At 43.0% G+C, this 16,383-nt stretch overlaps 1 protein-coding gene across 4 annotated transcripts in view; it reads right to left on the bottom strand.

Moving 5' to 3' along the window:
- Nucleotides 1-16,125, bottom strand: part of LOC110493251 (extracellular sulfatase Sulf-2) — a 76,050-nt gene extending 59,925 nt beyond the window's left edge. For 2 of the 4 annotated variants that reach the window (XM_036950617.2, XM_036950620.2), the window contains exon 1: nt 15,478-16,120. The gene's annotated coding sequence lies outside the window, so the exon portion shown is untranslated. Of the gene's footprint in view, nt 1-15,477 lie in introns of all 4 variants that reach the window. The other 2 variants (XM_090206023.1, XM_036950618.2) reach the window with 2 other exon arrangements.
- Nucleotides 16,126-16,383: the final 258 nt, after the last annotated feature.

The following is a 16,383-nucleotide window of genomic DNA, read 5'->3' as shown; positions in this document are numbered from 1 at the left end:
AAAAGCAGCAAACAAGTGCTCGGCGTATGTGAGAACTCCTTCAAGACTGTTGGGAAAGCATTCCAGGTAATCAATGCAAATGGTGCCTACTTTGAAGAATCGAAAAACGAAAATATATTTTGATTTGTTTAACACTGTTTTGGTTTGTTCATGATTCCATATGTGTTATTTCATAGTGTTGATGTTTTCACTATTACTCTACAATGTAGAAAATTGTAGAAATAAAGAAAAACCCTTGAATGAGTTGTAAGGGTTCTCGTCCTCCTCTTCTGAGGAGGAGTAGCGAGAAGGATCGGAGGACCAATGCGCAGCGTGGTAAGTGTCCATAATGTTTTTTAATAAAGACAATAGAACACTCGAACAAAAACAACAAACGATGACGTGAATATACAAAACCGAAAACAGTACCGTGTGGACCAAACACTCACATGGAAAACAAACACCCACAACCCAAAAGTGAAACCCTGGATACCTAAGTATGATTCTCAATCAGGGACAACAATTGACAGCTGCCTCTTATTGAGAACCATACTAGGCCGAACTAAAAAACCAACATAGAAAAACAAACATAGACTGCCCGCCCAACTCACCCCCTGACCATACTAAAACAAAGATATAATAACAGAACTAAGGTCAGAAGGTGACATGAGTAGGTGTGTTTTGACTGGTACTGTATATAAACTCAGCAAAAAAAGAAACGTCCTCTCACTGAAAACTGCGTTTATTTTCAGCAACATGTTGAAATATTTGCATGAACATAACAAGATTAAACAACTGAGACATAAACTGAACAAGTTCCACAGACGTGACTAACAGAAATTGAATAATGTGTTACCCCACTCTCTACCAAGGCACCTGCAAGTTCCCAGACAATTCTGGGGGGAATGGCCCTAGCCCTCACCCTCCGATCCAACAGGTCCCAGACGTGCTCAATGAGATTGAGATCCAGGCTCTTCACTAGCAATGGGAGAACACTGACATTCTTGTTTTGCAGGAAATCACGCAAAGATCGAGCAGTATGGCTGATGGCATTTTCATGCTGGAGGGTCATGTCAGGATGAGCCTGCAGGAAGGGTACCACATGAGGGAGGAGGATGTCTTCCCTGTAACGCACAGCGTTGAGACTGCCTGCAATGACAACAAGCTCAGTCCAATAATGCTGTGACACACCGCCCCAGACCACGACGGACCCTCCACCTCCAAATCGATCCCGCTCCAGAGTACAGGCCTCGGTGTAATGCTCATTCCTTCGACGATAAGCGTGAATCCAACCATTACCCCCGGTGAGACAAAACTGCGGCTCATCAGTGAAGAGCAGTTTTTGCCAGTCCTGTCTGGTCCAGCAACGGTGGGTTTGGGCCCATAGGCAACGTTGTTGCCGGTGATGTCTGGTGAGGACCTGCTTTTCAACAGGCCTACAATCCCTCAGTCCAGCCTCTCTCAGCCTATTGCGGACAGTCTGAGTGCTGATGGAGGGATTGTGCATTCCTGGTGTAACTCGGTCCCGCAGGTGTTGTTACACGTGGTCTGCCACTGCGAAGACGATCAGCTGTTCGTTCTGTCTCCCTGTAGCGCTGTCTTAGGCGTCTCACAGTAGTGCAATTTATTGACCTGGCCACATCTACAGTCCTCATGCCTCCTTGCAGCATGCCTAAGGCATGTTCACACAGGTGAGCAGGGACCCTGGGCATCTTTCTTTTGGTGCTTTTCACCAAAGTTTTCATAACTGTGACCTTAATTGCCTACCGTCTGTAAACTGTTAGTTCTACAGGTGCATGTTCATGGTTCATTGAACAAGTATGGGAAACAGTGTTTAAACCCTTTACAATGAAGATCTGTGAAGTTGTTTGGATTTTGACTAATTATCTTTGAAAGACAGGGTCCTGAAAAAGGGGTGATTTTTGCTGACTTTATGTATTTTTTTAATAGCAAGACACTGTAAAGTCAATTTTTCCTCTGAATAGTATGAATTAGGCTGTTTGAGAAAGTTTGAATTCTTAGCAACCTGCATACACATTGTTTAAATTACAATATATCAACATAGTTACTGTAGTAGGTCAAAGCTGTGCAATTCTACACATTTTGCTCTGCAGCTGAGAGAAAATGTTGCAGGTTTAAAGCTAATTGCTTGCGATTCTACATATTCTGCCGTGGAACTGAGAGCACATTTAGCAGTTTTAAAGCTTATTTCCTGCAATTCTATGCGTTTTACCATGGATAATGTGATATATTGCTAAAATTTTAAAATAAAATGAATACTGATTTAAAAAAAATTGGAATCTTCAATTTTCCCTGACTGTCTAGCTTTTATTTTGGTGATTGTTAGTTCTTAAATATTATATTATACAAAAATATATGGTTCCATGATCTTTTCTTTGTACTTTATTTCTGGTTTAAGTCATTTAAGTTTACACTTAAGTTTACACTTAAATCATTTTAGCATCCCTAAAATGTATTTCCCGAAAAATGTATACAATGAAATGTAAATGTGTTTTTTTTACACATTTACTGCCAGGGATCAGCCATTATTGACTACGACCCATATAACAGTTGGCCCTAAAGCTTTTTGTAGGGAGCCAAGGAAACCAATTATTGCCTGTATCAGTGAAAGACACTACCTATAATGTGGACCAATAATTGTATAGCAATATAGCAATATAGATAAATCCACAACAATTGAGAATTTCAATAAGCATTTTGGTTCACCAACTAATTCTCAGAGTTCAGTGTGTCACATCGGAGGGCCTGTTGTCCGGACCTCTGGCAGTCTCTATGGGGGTGCCACAGGGTTCAATTCTCGGGCCAACAATTTTCTCTGTTTACATCAATGATGTCGCTCTTGCTGCTGGTGATTCTCTGATCCACCTCTACGCAGATGACACCATTCTGTATACTTCTGTCCCCTCTTTGGACACTGGGTCTAACCTCCAGATGAGCTTCAATGCCATACAACACTCCTTCCGTGGCCTCCAACAGGTCTTAAATGCAAGTACAACTAAATTCATGCTCTTCAACCAATCGCTGCCCACACCTGCCCGCCCTTCCAGCATCACTACTTTGGACGGTTTTGACTTAGATTATGTGGACAACTACAAATACCTAGGTGTCTGGTTAGACTGTAAACTCTCCTTCCAGACTCAGATAAAGCATCTCCAATCCAAAATTAAATCTAGAATCAGCTTCCTATTTTCAACAAAGCATCCTTCACTCATGCTGCCAAACATACACTCGTAAAACTGACTATCCTACCGATCCTTGACTTCGGCGAAATAGCTTCCAACACTCTACTCAGGAAATTGGATGCAGTCTATCACAGTGCCATCCGTTTTATCACCAAAGCCCCATATACTACCCACCGCTGTGACCTGCTCTCGTTGGCTGGCCCTCGCTTCATATTCGTCGCCAAACCCACTGGCTCCAGGTCATCTATAAGTCTTTGCTAGGTAAAGCCCCACCTTATCTCAGCTCACTGGTCACCATAGCAGCACCCACCCATAGCACGCGCTCCAGCAGATATATTTCACTGGTCACCCCCAAAGCCAATTCCTCCTTTGGCCGCCTTTCCTTCCAGTTCTCTGCTGCCAATGACCGGAACAAACAGCAAAAATCACTGAAGCTGGAGACTCATATCTCACTTACTCTACTTTAAGCACCAGCTGTCAGAGCAGCTCACAGATCACTGCACCTGTACATAGCCCATCTGTAAATAGCCCATCCAACTACCTCATCCCCATCCGGTAATTACTTTGTTTATTTTGCTCCTTTGCACCTTTGGGGCGGCAGGGTAGCCTTTGGGGCGGCAGTGTAGCCTAGTGGTTAGAGCGTTGGACTAGTAACCAGAAGGTTGCAAGTTCAAATCCCCGAGCTGACAACATCTGTTGTTCTACCCCTGAACAGGCAGTTAACCCACTGTTCCTAGGCTGTTGTTGAAAATAAGAATTGGTTCTTAACTGACTTGCCTAGTTAAATAAAGGTAAAATAATAATAACAAAAACAGAATCTCTACTTGCACATGAGTTTATTGCACATCAATCACTCCAGTGTTTAATTGCTATATTGTAATTATTTCGCCACTATGGCCTATTTATATCTTACCTCATTTGCGCACACTGTATATAGATTTTTTCTATTGAATTATTGACTGTATGTTTGTTTATTCCATGTGTAACTCTGTGTTGTTGTTTGTGTCGCACTGCTTTGCTTTATCTTGGCCAAGTCGCAGTTGTAAATGAGAACTTGATCTCAACTATAGTACCTGGTTAAATTAAGGTTAAATAAAATTACAAATTAAAAACCACTCAACCATTCTGCCAAAACAACCTCTATCTCCATAAGAGTGGAGACTGAACACTGCACCAAACTTTCCATATTGAACTCTGACCAACAGCTCTCAATAATTATGACTCAACAAACATTCTAAGGAAAATAATACTGTTGTCCTAAAGTAGATAACGCTTTACGCTATTGAGCCACTGAGCAAGGGTAGCATTTTGGGAGTGTATGTGAGTTCCTGTGCGTATGATATTCTAAGAATACCACCTACTGTAGAGCACCCATGGAGTTCAATGCCAGGGCATGCCCGTGACCCGACCTCAGCTGCTCTCGGTCCCTGCCAGGTCTGCCAGCCACACTGGGGCATCAAAGGGAGGACAGGCAGAGCACCTGTGTCAGTCTGTCTATCTGAGGGACAAAAGGACAGAAAGCTCTCAAGATTCTGTATGCCACCCTATTAATCCATGAGCCGGGGGGGATGGCCGGGCTCACTTGGAGTGACGATTTCTCATAATGATTTTCCTGAAGGTCTTTGTCCCTAGAGTTGAAGCATGTGTGATAGCAGTGCAGCAATGGCAGCTTTCTCTGTCTTTTCACTCTTTCTGCCATGGCTGAAAAATGAGACATCATCACCCAAAGTGAGCCCGACGGCCCAAATTTGTGCGTCTGGCTCATTGACTATATGCTGTGGCCTCAAAGGCAGAGGTACACTATATCCACAAAAGTATGTGGACACCTGCTCATTGAACATCTCATTCCAATATGATGGGCATTAATATGGAGTTGGTCCCCCCTTTGCTACGATAACAACCTCCACTCTTCTGGGAAGGCTTTCCACTTGGAACATTGCTGCGGGGACTTGCTTCCATTCAGCCACAAGAGCTTTATAGAGGTTGGATACTGATGTTGGGAGATTACGCCTGGCTCACAGTCGGCATTCCAATTCATCCCAAAGGTGTTCAATGAGGTTGAGGCCAAGAGGACAGAGGTCTGTGCAGCCCAGTCAAGTTCTTCCACACGAATCTTGTCAAACCATTTCTGTATGGACCTCGCTTTGTGCACAGGGGCATTGTCATGCTGAAACAGGAAAGAGCCTTCCCCAAACTGTTGCCACAAAGTTGGAAGCACAGAATCATCTAGAATGTCATTGTATGCTGTAGTGTTAAGATTTCCTTTCACTGGAACTAAGGGGCCTATCCCGAGCCATGAAAAACAGCCCCAGACCATTATTCCTCCACCACCAAAGTTTACAGTTGGCACTATGTATTGGGGCAGGTAGCAAGAACGTGTTTCAACTGCTCCAGAGTCCAATGGCGGTGAGCTTTACACCCCTCTTAAGCTTGTGTGCGGCTGCTCGGCCATGAAAACCCAATTCATGAAGCTCCCGACGAACAGGTATTGTGCTGACATTGCTTCCAGAGGCAGTTTGGAACTCGGTAGTGAGTGTTGCAACCGATGACAGGTGGTTTTTACGCGCAACGCACTTCAGCCCCGTTCTGTGAGCTTGTGTGGCCTACCACTTCGTGGCTGAGCCATTGTTGCTCCTAGACGTTTCCACTTCATAATAACACTTACGGTTGACAGCGGGGCAGCTCTAGCATGGCAGAAATTTGATTAAGTGACTAATTGGAAAGATGGCATCCTATGATGGTGCCACTTTGAATGTCACTGAGCTCTTTAGTGAGGCCATTCTACTGCCAATGTTTGTCTATGGAGATTGCATGGTTGTGTGCTCGATTGTATACACCTGTCAGCAACGGGTGTGGCTGAAATAGCCAAATCCACTAATTTGAAGGGGTGTCCACATGCTTTTGTATATACAGTGCATTCAAAAAGTATTCAGACCCCTTCACTTTTTCCAAATTTTTGCAATGCTACAGCCTTAATCTAAAATGGACTTAAAAAAATAATAATTCTCATCAATCTACACACAATACCCCATAATGTCAATGCAAAAACTGTTTTTTTAAATGTTTTGCTAAATAAATATCACATTTACATAAGTATTCAGATCTTTTACTCAATACTTTGTTGAAGCACCTTTAGCAGCGATTACAGCCTTGTGTCTTCTTCGGTCTGATGGTGCAAGCTTGGCACACCTGTATTCTTCTCGGCAGATCCTCTCAAGCTCTGTCAGGTTGGATGGGGAGCGTCGCTGCACTGCTATTTTCAGGTCTCTCCAAAGATGTTCGATCGGGTTCAAGTCCAGGCTCTGGCAGGCCACTCAAGGACATTCAGAGACTTGTCCCAAAACCACACCTGCGTTCTCTTGGCTGTGTGCTTAGGGTCGTTGTCCTGTTGGAAGGTGAACATTCGCCCCAGTCTAAGGTCCTGAGTGCTCTGGAGCAGGTTTTCATGAAGGATCTCTCTGTACTTTACTCTGTTCATCTTTCCCTCAAACCTGACTAATCTCCCAGTCATTATGAGGTATTGTGTGTAGATTGATGAGGGACATTTAAAAAAAAAAAAGTTTTTTACGTTTTACATTTTTTATTTTTTTATTGAACCTTTATTTAACTAGGAAAGTCAGTTAAGAACAAATTCTTATTTACAATGCCGGCCTACCCCGGCCAAACCCTAACGACGCTGGGCCAATTGTGCGGCTGTAATGTAACAACGTGGAAAATGGGTCTAAATACTGTCCGAATGCACTGTATCTATGTATCTTATGTGTTAACTAAGCAGATCAAAGAGGGCTGAGGCGTAAATAGGGTTGCAAAATTCAGGGAACTTTCAACAAATTCCCTGGTTTTCCAGAAATCCTGGGTGGTGGATTCATCTTTCTGTCCCTTGACCAAAGCAGTTCAATTACAGGTCACTGAGGCCCTAATGTACCAAGCACTAAACCGCTAATCCCCATGCTTTATTGGAGTGAGAAAATCCAATTCCAGAGATCTGTAATTCCATAAACCTTATTAGGCACCACACTGGCTGTTCTATCTCTGGGGACCAGGGATTGAGTGGAGAGGAAGGAACAGGGAAGGAGAGGAGAGGCTAGCGCTAGGGCAGGGGCCCTCTCAACACTGGAAGACAAAGAGAGGAAAGAAGGGGGGGTAAATTGGAAGAAATGGAACTGAATGATGAAAAGATGAACACAGAAACGGAAGAAAAGAGAGTCAGAATGATCAAGACAGATCCATAGCCAGGGGTTGCAATCGTGTTACTCCTACAAGAATGCTTCCAAATAGATATGTAGAAGTGTTGAAGCTAAAGCTGTCTATCTAAATGATGAGCCACAGAATCTTTACGAGAACACCTTAATCATTTACCTCACTTTCTGCAGTCATAATAACATGGAGTTGTAGATGAGGACTCTGTCAATTATGAAAACCTTCACATGGTATGTTACAGTATCTTCAAGCAGCAAAAGAAAAGTTGATTAATTTTAAAAGATGAGAGAACATGAGGAACTCATTGCCTCGTCAGAAACATCAATCACTGTCCACACATGATTGGCTTCCTTCTCTTCTCCCTGTTGCTCACCATGGTGCCTTTAATGTCTGTTCCCATTCCACCACTGCACCACTACTGTAGTCATTTAATCAGAGCACCGATGGGCAACTTAGCACCACTGTTATCTAAGACCTGTCTTCCATTGTTGTCCCTCCCTGTTGTCCAGGAGGGAGGAGAGAAGGAGGGAGGGGGGGGGGGGGGGGGGGGGGGGGGGGTTTGTTTGCTCCTGCTGTCCTAATGGGGAACATGGGAAATGCCTCAGAAGGGGATGGTGACCGATGCAGAAATTGTTTTTGTTGAAAAGGGGATGGCAGGGATGCAGAGGGTAAGATGACGATGGTCATGATAATAATTGTTATAATGATAAGGATGCTTGTGACCTCAACCAAAGCATCTCAGACTGAAGGGTATGAGTACTTAAAGATTTCTGCTCTTGAAAATATGAGTGAAACTACAAAGTTTATTTGAAAAGTAATTCAACACCATGACAGACAAAATTGATCAGAGGACAACACAAAACCAGTGATCTATTTGAAATCGAAGGTTGAATCTTACTGACAACACTGGTGTTAGATATGTCCAGTGTTCATTTATCTCCAGTGATGCAGGACTCTTAAGTCTCCACTCTGGGGCTGACTGGTTGGCTGTAATTAAATTTCTCTGCAGGACACAGACACTGCAGCATTGCTCACATAGATAGCAGATTGGAATCACATTGCACAAGCCTCCACACAAACAGCACACATACACACATATAGAAACAGTCTTCTCTCGGGACATCAGTTCATCAGAAAAGTGACACTTCAAACCCTAATTAAAGAGGCCCTCTCAGCCACTATCATTAAATAGTAGAGCTGCAGGCTGAGATTAAAACAGTGATCTCCAGATATCTTATCATTACAGGGCCTAGCACATAATAGCTCATACATACTGATGAACAGGGAACTCAGAGGAACAGGATCACTAGATACAGGGCTAGTTACAGGCCTCACTCATTGCTAAAAAAGAATAGAGACAGTCACCATCATCCAAATCATCCTCCAATGTTAATCATGCTCTTTACATCTCAGTCTTTCAGCATCATTTTGTCTCCTCTTTCAACCTTCAGCTCTGTCTATAATTGGCCCAAATAGCCTAATGAAGAGTGGAGGTGAAGTGAGCAGCCACACTAGAAGCATGTCACCTTGAGTGTTATCACTGTCACTGATATCTGTCTCCTGTCACTCCTGTGGGCTGGCTCTGTAGTTAGTGTGTAATGGCCTGCCAATATGTCTTCCCCCTATCTGGGAGACACCAGACGTGTCCTGTACTCAAGTCAACAACTGTCAATACTACAGTCTCTACATGCAGTATCTACAGTATATAACATTCTACACTCATGCATGTTTGCATAGCTTCGAACCAAACGCTCTCCAAGCACATGTAAGCACATTCCCTCTTAAACTTAGACTACACATGCAACCCTTTAATGTATTCCCACTGAGCCACAGCAGACAGCCTCTTAACAGGTCTCAAAGTTAAGCCTAGAGCTGAGAGTGTGTGTGAGGACAAAGACAGAAAGAGCATACAAGGTATAATGTGTGTGTGTGTGTGTGTGTGTGTGTGTGTGTGTGTGTGTGTGTGTGTGTGTGTGTGTGTCTGTGTGTGTGTGTGTGTGTGTGTGTGTGTGTGTGTGTGTGTGTGTGTGTGTGTGTGTGTGTGTGTGTGTGTGTGTGTGTGTGTGTGTGAACCAGCGTAATGCCTAGGGGCTAGCTGACAGGTTGACTAAACAGGAGCAGCCTCCTCCAGTCCACCGTCTAGCAGAGAAAAGAGGCCAGTTGAGCTGGGGGCTGGCTCCAGCCTCCAGCAGCAGAATGCTCAGTAAATAATGAATATCTTAACTACAGATCTCTGCCACCTCTAACAAACAGCTCTCCATCCCCCCAGTCAGTAGCAGCAGCTAGCCATCCAGACAGCCAAACCAGTCTCAGTCATTAATATTTCAGCCTCAGTTCTACTCTCTATCTCAGCCTTCAGAGAGCACTCACTACCGCCTGATCCTTTTGACCCATAAAGACACAGACAAAACACTGATGTGAACATCTAAACTAGTCCAGCCTACTGCCTGGGACATGACAAGAGAGCTGTTTCTTCTCTGTAGTGTATCTATTTTTGAAAGAACAATTGTTGTGCATGTACATTCAACAAAGAACACATTTCGCTGTTCTTTAACAATGTATACACCTGATATAAACACAATATTAAATAATACAGTATTTTCTCATATATTATGACAATGCGAAGACCAACAGGAAAACCAAAAGAATGTGAAATATCAGAGAGAGGACCTAACCAATACGGTAATCCAAAAGAACAGAAACCACATCAAGAACACATATGAGTGGAGTCAAGATGGAAGAATCTCTTAACTCCTTTCTTGATAAACCTAGGGGGAAATCGTAAACTTTCGGAATAATCTGTAAAAATCAGTGCCCTATTTATAAAAGAACCAAACTCCTGTGTTAATAGGCACAGTATTGGCATCTCAAGTCGCCCACTAACATGATACAGTGACTTACTGTAATAATGCTTATTATAAAGCTACATGCCTAATGGGCTGTGCTGAGACAATGATTTATCAGTGACCCAAGCCCTGCTCAGATAATCCCTACCATCGTGTCGCTGAGTTGTCATAGTGCTGCTGCAAATGTACATTATCCCAGGGGCATTGGCAGTCATAACGTAAGTAACCTAATTCATGTCCCTCTAACTCCTCTGAATGCATCTGTCAATCCTACAGCTGTTGTATACATTAATCATGCGCCTATGAATCGGAGTAATGCTGTTAGCACTGAGGAGGTTTTCCGTAGTAGGATATCCACTGTGTGAAGCTCACCATGCACATCAGCTCAAACGTAAATATAACTGTCGTGTCTACCTCTCATAAGCCTCCCATTAAAGCAATAAAGCACACCAGAAAAGTTCTAAAAATAGACCACATTAACATATGTAGTCTAAGAAATAAGGTTCATGAAATCGATAACATTCTAGTAACAGATAACATTCATATATATTCATTATCTCTGAAACTCACTTAAATAATTCATAACTTTGATGATACAGTGCTAGCAATACATGGTTTCAACATCTTCAGAAGAGACAGGAATACCAATGGTGTTGTTGACATATATTTCCAGAGTCATATTCCTGTAAAGCTTAGTGAGGATATCATGTCAAACGCTGAAGTAATATGGCTACAGTTTTATCTGCCTCACCTAAAGCACATTCTTGTGGGAAGCTGCTACAGAATGCTAATTGTAAGTATTTGGGCAATAATATATGTGATATCAACAGAGAAGTATATTTTCTGGGTGACCTTAAATACTGACTGGCTTTTATCAAGCTGCCCACTCAAGAAAAAGCTTCAAACTGTAACTAGGGCCTGCAACCTGGTTCAGGTTATCAGTCAACCTACCATGTATTGATCACATATTTACTAATGCTGCAGAAATCTGCTCTAAAGCAGTATACAAATCCATCAGATGTAGTGATCATAATACAGTAGCCATATCTAGGAAAACCAAAGTTCCAAAGGCTGGGTGTCACGTCCTGACCTTAGTTCCTTTTGTATGTCTGGTGTGGCCACCAGCTACATTAAGTACTGCCATGCATCTCCTCCTCATGGACTGCACCACATTTTTTGCTGTGAGATGTTACCCCACACCTCCACCAAGGCACCTGCAAGTTCACAGACATTTCTGGGGGGGGGAATGGCCCTAGCCCTCACCCTCCGATCCAACAGGGCCCAGACGTGCTCAGTGGGATTGAGATCCGGGCTCTTCGCTGGCCATGGCAGAACACTGACATTCCTGTCTTGTAGGAAATCACGCACTGAATGAGAAGTATAGCTGGTGGCATTGTCATGCTGGAGGGTCATGTCAGAATGATCCTGCAGGAAGGGTACCACATGAGGGACGAGGATATCTTCCCTGTAACACACAGAGTTGAGATTGCCTGCAATGACAACAAGCTCAGTCCGATGATGCTATGACACACCGCCCCAGACCACGACGGACCCTCCACCTCCAAATCGATCCTGCTCCAGAGTACAGGCCTGGTTGTAACGCTCATTCCTTAAATTCCTCATTCCTACGATAGACTCGAATCCAACCATCACCCCTGGTGAGACAAAACCGCGACTCGTCAGTGAAGAGGACTTTTTGCCAGTCCTGTCTGGTCCAGAAACGATGGGTTTGTGCCAATGATTCCTATGTTGAAGATGTAAATAATATTTGCTGGTCTGTGATGTGTAATGAGGAGCAACCAGACACTGCACTTGACACATTTATGAAATTGCTTATTCCAGTTACCAATAAGCAAGCACTATTAAGAGAATGACTGTAAAAACTGTTAAATCCCCATGGATTGATGAGGAATTTAAAAATTGTGCAGTTGAGAGGGATGAGGCAAGATGAATGGCAAATAAGTCTGGCTGCACAGCCGATTGTCAAATGTTCTGCAAATTGAGAAATCATGTTACTCAACTTAACAAAAAAAAAGAAACTGTACTGTGAAACAAAGATACATTATTTAAAGAATGATGGTAAAAAAAGCTTTGGAGCACGTTAAATTACATTTTGGGCAAAAGGCAAAACTCAGCTCCATCATTCATTGAATCAGATGGCATCACAAAACGACTTTAATTATTTTTTTCATTTGCAAGATTAGCAAACTTAGGCATGCCAACAGCATGACATGCCAACAACAAATTCTGAACCAACAAATCCATGCATAACTAACCAAATTATGAAAGACAAACGTTGTCATTTTGAATTCTGTAAAGTGAGTGTGGAAGAGGTGAAACAATTATTGGTGTCTATCAACAATGACCAGCCACCTGAATCTGAACATTTGGATGGAAAATGACTGAGGATGATAGCGGACGATATTGCCACTCCTATTTGCCATCTCTTCAATCTAAGTGTACAGGAAAGTGTGTGTCCTCAGGCCTGGAGGGAAGCAAAGTAATTCCGCTTCCCAAGAATAGCAAAGCACCCATTACTGGCTCAAACAGCCGACCAATAAGCCTGTTACCAACCCTTAGTAAACTTTTGGATAAAAAAATGTGTTTGACAATATACAATGCAATTTCACTGTAAACAAATTAACAACAGATTTTCAGCACGCTTATAGGGAAGGGCATTCAATGTGTAAAGCACTTACACAAATGACTGATGACTGGCTGAGAGAAATGTATAATACAAAGATTGTGAGAGCTGTTTTGTTAGACTTAAGTGCAGCTTTTGACATTATCGATAATAATCTGCTGCTGGAAAAACGTACAGTACCAGTCAAAAGTTTGGAAACACCTCATTCAAGTTCAAGTTTTTCTTTATTTTTTACCTATTTCTACATTGTTTTAATAGTGAAGACATCAAAACGATGAAATAACACATGGAATCATGTAGTAACCAAAAAAGTGTTCATCAAATTAAAATATATTTCATATTTGAGATTCTTCAAAGTAGCCACCCTTTCCTTCATGACAGCTTTGCACACTCTTGGCATTCTCTCAACCAGCTTGAAAGAGTTCCCACATATGCTGAGCACTTGTTGGCTGCTTATCCTTCACTCTGCAGTCCAACTCATCGCAAACTATCTCAATTGGGTTGAGGTTGGGTGATTGTGGAGAACAGTTAATCTGATCCAGCACTCCATCACTCTCCTTCTTGGTCAAATAGCCCTTACACAGCCTGGAGGTGTGTTGGGTCATTGTTCTGTTGAAAAACAAATGATAGTCCAACAAGGCGCAAACCAGATGGGATGGCGTATCGCTGCAGAATGCTGTGGTAGCCATGCTGATTAAGTGTGAATTCTAAATAAATCACCTACAGTGTCACCAGCAAAGCACCCCCACACAATCACACCTCCTCGTCCATGCTTCACGGTGGGAATCATAAATCCATTCACCTACTCTGCGTCTCACCAAGACGCGGTGGTTGGAACCCAAAATCTCAAATTTGGACTCATCAGACCAAAGGACAGATTTCCACTTGTCCATTGCTCATGTTTCTTGGCCTAAGCAAGTCTCTTCTTCTTATTGGTGTCCTTTAGTGGTGGTTTCTTTGCAGAAATTCGCCCATGGAGGCCTGATTCACACAGTCTCCTCTGAACAGTTGATGTTGAGATTTCTGTTACTTGAACTCTGTGAAGCATCTATTTGGGCTGTAATTTCTGAGGCTGGTAACTCTAATGAACTTATCCTCTGCAGCAGAGGTAACTCTGGGTGGCGGTCCTTTCCTGTGGTGGTCCTCAAGAGAGCCAGTTTCATAATGGCGCTTGATAGTTTTAGCGACTGCACTTGAAGAAGCTTTCAAAGTTCTTGACATTTTCCGTATTAACTGACCTTCATGTCTTAAAGTAATCATGGACTGTCGTTTCTCTTTGTTTATTTGAGTTGTTCTTGCAATAATATTGACTTGGTCTTTTACCAAATAGGGCTATCTTCTGTATACCACCCCTACCTTGTCACAATACAACTCAAACGCATTAAGAAGGACAGAAATTCCACAAATTAACTTTTAACAAGGCACACCTGTTAATTGAAATGCATTCCAGGTAACTACCTCATGAAGCTGGTTGGGAGAATGCCAAGAGTGTGCAAAGCTGTCATCAAAGCAAAGGGTTGCTACTTTGAAGAATCTCAAATTTAAAACATAGTTTGATTTGTTTAACACTGTTTTGGTTTCTACATGATTCCATATGTGTTATTTCCTAGTTTTGATGTCTTCACTATTATTCTACAATGTAGAAAATAGTAAAATAAAGAAAACCCTTGGAATGAGTAGGTGTGTCCAAACTTTTGACTGGTACTGTATGTGTTATGGCTTTACATCCACAGCTATATTGTGGATCAAGAGTTACCTGTCTAACAGACCACAGAGGGTGTTATTAAATTGACTCCTCTCCAACATAATCCAGGTAGTCAAGCATTCCCCAGGGCAGCTGTCTAGGTTTATTACTTTTAAAAATCTTTACTAATGACCAGCCGCTGGCTCTGAGTAAAGCCTGTGTGTCTATGCATGCTGATGGATCAACACTACACACGTCAGCTACCACAGCAAGTGAAATCACTGCAACACTTAACAAAGAGCTGCAGTCAGTTTCAGAATGGGTGGCAAGAAACAAGTTAGTCCTCATATTTCTAAAACTAAAAACATCGTATTTGGGACAAATATTTCACTAAACCCTAAACCTCAACTAAATCATGTAATTAATAACGTGGAAATTGAGCAAGTTGAGGAGACCCTTGAATTGTAAACTGTCATGGCCAAAACATATTGATACAACAGGAGCTAAGATGGGGAGAGGTCTGTTTATAATAAAGCGTTGTTCTGCTTTCTTAACAGGCCCTAGTTCTGTTGCACCTGGACTACTGTCCCGTTGTGTGGTCAGGTGCCACAAAGAGGGGCTTAGGAAAATTGCAATTGGCCCAGAACAGGGCAGCACGGCTGGCCATTAAATGTTCACAGAGATCTAACAATAACAATATGCATGTCAATCTCTCCTGGCTCAAATTCCACAACAGCCCAATGCAAAGTCAGATACTTTGTGAAGGAGTTCAATGCCACCTGCTTGTGAGTATTCCGTCCTCCTCCAATAAGCAGAGGAGATGATGATGATGATGGTGGTGGTGACAGTAAATCTCATGGAGGCGAGTCCAATAGAGAAGAGCAGTGAAGTGTAAAGTAGAGCAAAGCTACAGTACTATACCTCCCAGCTGTGTTCCTCAGCAGCGATGTCCCTGGTTGGAGCGAGTGAGCCGACACACGTAGGATACACACAAAGCTCCGTCCGTCGGTTCACACACACACCTGCTCTGACCAGTCCTGGACACACTCCTGTCCTGTGCCCTAGTGTCCGCTCTGCTGGCAGTCTGAGAGTCTAACCCCCACATAGCCCGACGTTGAAAGCCTACTGTTATAGATGCACACACAAGTGAAAGGAGGGAGGCGTGGTTTCAGATGAGATAGATAAAAGAGGGAGGGAGAAGGAGAGAAGGTCCCTCAATCTGCAATTCATTTTTTCCTCACTCCCCTTTTCACAGAGTCTCTGTCTCCCTTTCCCTCTCTATCACATAATTATCTTGCACTCTTTAACATTCACTCACACACACTCCTGAAATGCTCTAGCTCTCTTTTTCTCCAACACACTGAAACTCCCTCTGTTTCTCCATCTCTCTTTCTCCTCGTGGTCCTCACGGTCGGTCTCCCCCTCTTTCTCTATCCCCTTCTCTTTTTCTCCCACTCCTTTCTTCATATCTCTTTATACTTGTCAATTTCACCCTAATTTTCTCCCTGTCTCTTTCTCTCTCTTTCTCTCGCTCGACTCTCATTCATGTGGCTGTGGTGTGTGTGAGTGAATCAGGGCAGATCTAGCCATCTGTTGGAGCCTCTGCGCTTTACCTATTCACAGACTCATAAAGGCAGGGCCAGGGAGAAGCGAGAGAGAAAGGAAGGGGAGGGAACCAGGGATCAATCTTAATGCTGGAGGGCGGGAGAGGAGAGGAGAGGGAGAGGGAGAGTTTGGCATACACACTATATTTATTAGCCTGGCACCTCTAATAGGCTCGCTGGCATGGCCACGCCCGTTTAGAGGAACAGCACCAACAACCTGAAG

Source organism: Oncorhynchus mykiss, chromosome 17 (assembly GCF_057628025.1).
Source record: "Oncorhynchus mykiss isolate SJ-2025 chromosome 17, ASM5762802v1, whole genome shotgun sequence".
NCBI lineage: Eukaryota > Metazoa > Chordata > Actinopteri > Salmoniformes > Salmonidae > Oncorhynchus > Oncorhynchus mykiss.
The sequence above is the reverse complement of the archived record's forward strand: the minus strand, read 5'-3'. Positions and strand labels throughout refer to the sequence as shown.